Below are 6,306 nucleotides of genomic sequence, written 5' to 3'. Positions count from 1 at the left end.
ATAAGTCCTCGTCCTCCTAAATACCGCGGTAATGTCGTTCTTTCTACTGCACTTCGAGGATGGTGTTTTTGTGCCTTTGTGAGGTGTGTTCGTACTTTTCGCTGAAGATTTTCTATATCCGTTTTTGTCCACTTAACAATACCAAACGAGTATCTAAGCGCGGAACATGCATAGGTGTTTAGTGCCTTAAACAAATTTTTACTATTAAGGTGTGAACGAAGCAGCTGTTTTACCCTTCGTATAAACTCAGTTGTTATCTCAGTTTTCATTTGCTTATGGTCAATCTTCCGCGCTTGCTTTATTCCGAGGTATTTATACATATCATTTTCACCCATAGCCTCGATGTTCTGGCCGTTTTGCATATCGAATCCACCGGGCTGAACCTTTCCTTTAATTATATTTAAGACACGGCACTTATCAAGGCCGAAGTGCATACTAATGTCATTAGAGAAATTTTCCACTGTTTTCAGCATCTGATCCAGGTGGCATCGAGTAGAAGCCAATAGTTTTAAATCATCCATATACAATAGATGATTAAGCTTTGCCACAACAGTAGTGTTATTTTTGATGCTAAAACCTGTGTCAGTTGAGTTCAGTAGCTGGGATAGGGGGTTCATCGCTAGACAAAACCACAGTGGGCTCAACGAGTCTCCTTGAAATAGGCCCCGGTTGATTGCAATATTTTCAGTTTCGATATTGTTTTCACCAGGTATTTGGAGGTGAATTTTTGTCTTCCAATCTGACATTATATGTTTTAAAAAGGTCACTATGTTATCATCGACTTTATATATTTTTAATATATCTACAAGCCATTCATGCGGCACTGAATCAAACGCTTTCTTGTAGTCGATGAAAGCAGTAAGCAGTATTATTATTATCCCAGATTTAGCCATACGGCTCTCACTCTCTCTAAGGGGAAAATTCACTCATCCCAGATACCTACGGTATCAAAAGGATTGAGCTCTGGTGGGACTCTTTCCGTGTTATCGAGCCCTAGGTGACTTGGTATGCTGGAGTATCTCCCAAAAATTTTCGTACACATCTGGATGTTGAGAGAAGTACAGCTTTCTGCATGGTCTTGTAGAGATGTTCATTCAGACCTAGCTTTCTTATGTTTTCTAGGAGGTTCTTCGGAATAACTCCAGTAGTAGAGAGAATAATAGGTATTGTCTGGGTACTTTCCATTCTCCACTGTCTTCGTATTTGAATTTCCAGATCCCTGTATTTGGCGATCTTTTCGTTTTGTTTAATACGAAGATTATTGTTGTTGGGTATCGCCACATCAATTAGTGTTGTTTGTTTCTTTAGTTTATTAACTAGTATGAGATCTGGTCTATTATGTGCCACTGTTTGGTCTGTGAGCACAGTGCGGTCCCAGTATAGCCTGTAGTTATCATTCTCAAGTATACTTTCAGGAACGTATTGATAATATGGGAGATGGTTTGTTTGGAGAAGTCCCAGTTTGATGGCTATCTCTTGATGAAGGATCTTTCCTACTAAGTCGTGCCGTTCCTTATATTCAGTTGCAGCAAATGCCTGGCAACCCCCGGTAATGTGTTGGATGGTTTCTTGAGCTTGACATCCATATCGGCATTTGTCATTTTGGACCTGAGGGTCTTTGACGATATATTTCAGGTAATTTTTTGTTGGTATAACCTGATCCTGAATGACGAGTAATGAACCTTCTGTTTCAGGGAACAACTTTCCTGATGTCAGCCAATAGTTCGACGCTTTATTGTCGACGTGGTCTTGACTGACCTCATTAGGATGTCGCCTGTGAAGAGGTTTACCCATCCAGGTGAGCATTTTTTCGTCCTTAGTAAGATGGTTTATGCGAATTTCTGGTTCCCTCAGTTTGATTGGTGTTGTATCATCTACTGCACAAATCGCGCGATGTAGAGTAGATATCTCAGCCTGCATCTGAAAATAAGTTCTTAAATTAGTAATGTGTTTTTCTAGTTGCTCACTTATATCCATAAGTCCTCGTCCTCCTAAATACCGCGGTAATGTCGTTCTTTCTACTGCACTTCGAGGATGGTGTTTTTGTGCCTTTGTGAGGTGTGTTCGTACTTTTCGCTGAAGATTTTCTATATCGGTTTTTGTCCACTTAACAATACCAAATGAGTAGCTAAGCGCGGAATATGCGTAGGTGTTTAGTGCCTTAAACAGATTTTTACTGTTAAGGTGTGAACGAAGCAGCTGTTTTACCCTTCGTATAAACTCAGTAGTTATCTCAGTTTTCATTTGCTTATGGTCAATCTTCCGCGCTTGCTTTATTCCGAGGTATTTATACATATCATTTTCACCCATGGCCTCGATGTTCTGGCCGTTTTGCATATCGAATCCGCCGGGCTGAACCTTTCCTTTGATTATATTTAAGACACGGCACTTGTCAAGACCGAAGTGCATACTAATATCATTAGAGAAATTTTCTACTGTTTTTAGCATCTGATCCAGGTGGCTTCGAGTGGAAGCTAGTAGTTTTAAATCATCCATATACAATAGATGATTAAGCTTTGCAACAACAGTGGTGTTATTTTTGATGCTAAAACCTGTGTCAGTTGAGTTCAGTATCTGGGATAGGGGGTTCATCGCTAGACAAAACCACAGTGGGCTCAACGAATCTCCTTGAAATAGGCCTCGGTCGATTGCAATATTTTCAGTTTCGATATTGTTTTCACCAGGTATTTTGAGGTGAATTTTTGTCTTCCAATCTGACATTATATGTTTTAAAAAGGTCACTATGTTATCATCGACTTTATATATTTTTAATATATCTATAAGCCATTCATGTGGCACTGAATCAAACGCTTTCTTGTAGTCGATGAAAGCAGTAAAGAGATTCCGTTTTTTGCTATATGCTTGGTTAGAAATGACAGAGTCGATGATAAGTTGTTCTTTGCAGCCCATGGAACCCTTAGCGCATCCTTTCTGTTGTGGCTCTATGATATTGTTTAGAGCACAGTGTTGGTTGATACGCCGGGCTACACAGGATGTGACCAATTTATACAGAGTTGGAAGAGAAGTAATTGGGCGGTACTTGGTTGGATCTTGGGTGTTATTTTGATCTTTGGGAATTAAATAAGTTGTTCCCTGGGTTAGGAAAGATGGTATTTCCTGCGGATTAGAAATAGTGTTATTAATTACTGCTGATAGGCACTCATGAATACTCCAGAACTTTTTAAGCCAGAAGTTCTGAACGCCATCTGGTCCAGGAGATTTCCAGTTATGAAGCTCTTTAATAATATTTGAAACTTCTTCAGTGGTGAAGGGTTCGTAGGGAGCAGTAACGTAGTGTTGGCAGTTGTGCGCCGTATCTTCGATCCATCCAGCATTGGTGTTAAGAGCGGCTGGTGTGGAAAGTTGATTTCCCCAAAACTCATGGATTTCTTCTCGGCTTGGGTAAGATTTATTGGCACTTTCTGCAGTAGAATTGAGTTTCCGATAGAACGCCTTCTCGGCATTTTCAAAAAGAGTATTGTTAGATTTTCGTTTGTTACTAATTTTGTATCTCCTTAGTCGGCCTGAGTAAACGGAAAGCTTTTGTTTTAATGTATCCAGGCACTGTTGTGCTGTGTTGTTTTCTGGATTATATTGTGAGTGTCTTGCGGTGGTTAGCATTATTTCTTCAGCTCTTCTGATTACTTTTCTACTTGTTGTTCCTCGAACATATTCCGTGATTTGACCAATGTCCCTACGTAATGATTCAATTTTCGCTAGCAGCCGTTTTTCCCAAGGTGCAACTCTGTTATCTCTCCCTCCGATATTAGTACCCCGTCGTGTTCTGGTCTTAATGCCCATAACATTAGCAATTGCTGTTGCTGCACAGTAAATCAGCGTGTGCATATATTCCAATGTATGGGCTTCTACGACATAATTGGGCCGCACTTCAGTGTTCACAATTTGTAACAGCACTCCTAGTTTCTTACAAGAGTTTACTCTTGGTAGCGGTGGTCTGCTAAGTGGGTTTGTTCCATTAAACACTTGTACGGCGCGTGCCATTTCGTTAACTAGGCTATCGCGCAACTCCTTCTCCTGCTGTGTATTATCAGGTTGAGTTTCTTGTTCTTGTATGACAACCTCAGGAATTGGCTCTTGTATTTCGTTAAGGGCTTGATTTCCAACTACCTCTTGATTATGAATCTCCCGTTCGATTTCGCTTCTGATGGTATTGCGTCTAGTCTCTGGGATGAGATTATTTCTGATAATTACCCGGTATTGATCTGCTACTCGTTCAGATACTTGGATTTCTGGGTACTCTCTGCAAAATTCGGCATACAGATTTTGTCGATAGCCGATCGTTTCTTGACCGAGGTTTGTCACCTTATAATAAAAGCGCAAAATATTTTCATTCATGGACACAGTCCATTTCATGCGCTGCCTCGGTCGTCCCGCTTGAGTGAGCGCCGGCTGATGTTCCAGCGCAGCACCTTCAGCGAGCGGAGCTCTTGTTGTTGTTTGGCTCGCTTGTGGTTGTTGTTCTTGTTGTTGTTGGGCTGCAGCTGATTGTATGACAGGGGCCCGCCTCCTCAACACCCTGCCACCGACGTCCCGCATGCTGTCACGTCCAGCGCCGGCTCCAGACGTGCCCTGGCGATCCCCAGGCAGCGGCCCTAAACATAAATTATTATACTCCATTATCATGGGTGTGCATTTTATACCTGCTGCCAGGTGTCAGTTTTTGTTCCACGGCAGGTATCCCTGCTACCCTCTGGGTATCTGCGCTACGAATACCCAGAGAGCATCCCCCATTCGCAGGGGGCCGCGCCTGATAGAAGAACTGACAAAAAAACTCCCACAGGATATTATTATTATTATTATTCCAGATTTAGCCATACGGCTCACACTCCCTCTAAGGGGAAAATTCACTCATCCCAGATACCTACGGTATCAAAAGGATTGAGCTCTGGTGGGACTCTTTCCATGTTATCGAGTCCTAGGTGACTTGGTATGTCGGTGTATCTCCCAAAAATTTTCGTACGCATCTGGACGTCGAAAGTAACACAGCTTTCTGCATAATCTTATATAGATGTTCATTTAGACCCAGCTTTTTTATGTTTTCTAGGAGGCTCTTCGGGATGACTCCAGTGGTAGAAAGAATAATAGGTATCGTCTGGGTACTTTCCATTCTCCATTGTCTCCTGATTTGTATTTCTAGATATCTGTACTTGGCGATCTTTTCGTTGTATTTAACACGTAAATTATTGGTGTTGGGTATCGCCACATCAATAAGTGTTGTTTGCTTAGTAATTTTATTAACTAGTATGAGATCGGGTCTATTATGGGCCACTGGTTGGTCTGTAAGCACAGTGCGGTCCCAGTATAGCTTGTAGTTGTCATTTTCAAGCATTCTATCAGGGACGTATTGATAATAAGGAAGATGGTCGGTTTGGAGAAGTCCCAGTTTGTCAGCTAGTTCTTGGTGGATAATCTTTCCTACTGAGTCATGACGGTCTTTATAATCAGTACCGACAAATGCCTGGCAGCCACCGGTAAGATGTTGGATAGTTTCTTGGGCTTGGCATCCATATCGGCATTTGTCATTTTGGACTTGAGGATCTTTAACAATATATTTCAGGTAATTTTTAGTTGGAATAACCTGATCCTGAATGGCAAGTAGGAAACCCTCAGTCTCGGGAAACATCTTTCCTGATGTCAACCAATAGTTCGACGCTGTATTGTCGACATATTCTTGGCTGATCTCATTAAGATGTCGCCCATGCAGAGGTTTACTCATCCAGGCGCGCATTTTGTCTTGCTTAGTCAGGTGGTTTATGCGCATTTCTTGTTCCCTCAGTTTAAGCGGCGTCGTATCATCTACTGCGCAAATTGCTCGATGTAAAGTAGATGTCTCAGCCTGTACCTGAAAATAAGTTCTTAAATTAGCAATTTGTTTATCCAATTGCTCACCTATATCCATAAGTCCTCTTCCCCCTTGATACCGCGGTAATGTTGTTCTCTCTACTGCACTACGTGGATGATGTTTTTGCGCCTTTGTGAGAAGTGTTCTTACTTTCCGCTGAAGACCCTCTATATCCGTTTTTGACCACTTTATAATACCAAATGAGTAGCTCAGCGCGGAACAGGCGTACGTATTTAATGCCTTAAACAAATTTTTACTGTTAAGATATGACCGATTTAGTTGTCTTACTCTTCGCACGAACTCCGAAGTTAGTTCGGTTTTCATTTGTTTATGGTCAATTTTCCGCGCTTGTTTTACTCCGAGATATTTGTACATATCATTTTCACCCATTGCCTCGATGTTTTGGCAATCTTGCATATCGAAACCTCCGGGCTGAACCTTTC

The sequence above is a fragment of the Diabrotica undecimpunctata genome, chromosome 5 (genome assembly GCF_040954645.1).
Source record: "Diabrotica undecimpunctata isolate CICGRU chromosome 5, icDiaUnde3, whole genome shotgun sequence".
In the NCBI taxonomy this organism is placed as follows: domain Eukaryota; kingdom Metazoa; phylum Arthropoda; class Insecta; order Coleoptera; family Chrysomelidae; genus Diabrotica; species Diabrotica undecimpunctata.
This window is presented reverse-complemented; position numbering follows the sequence as displayed.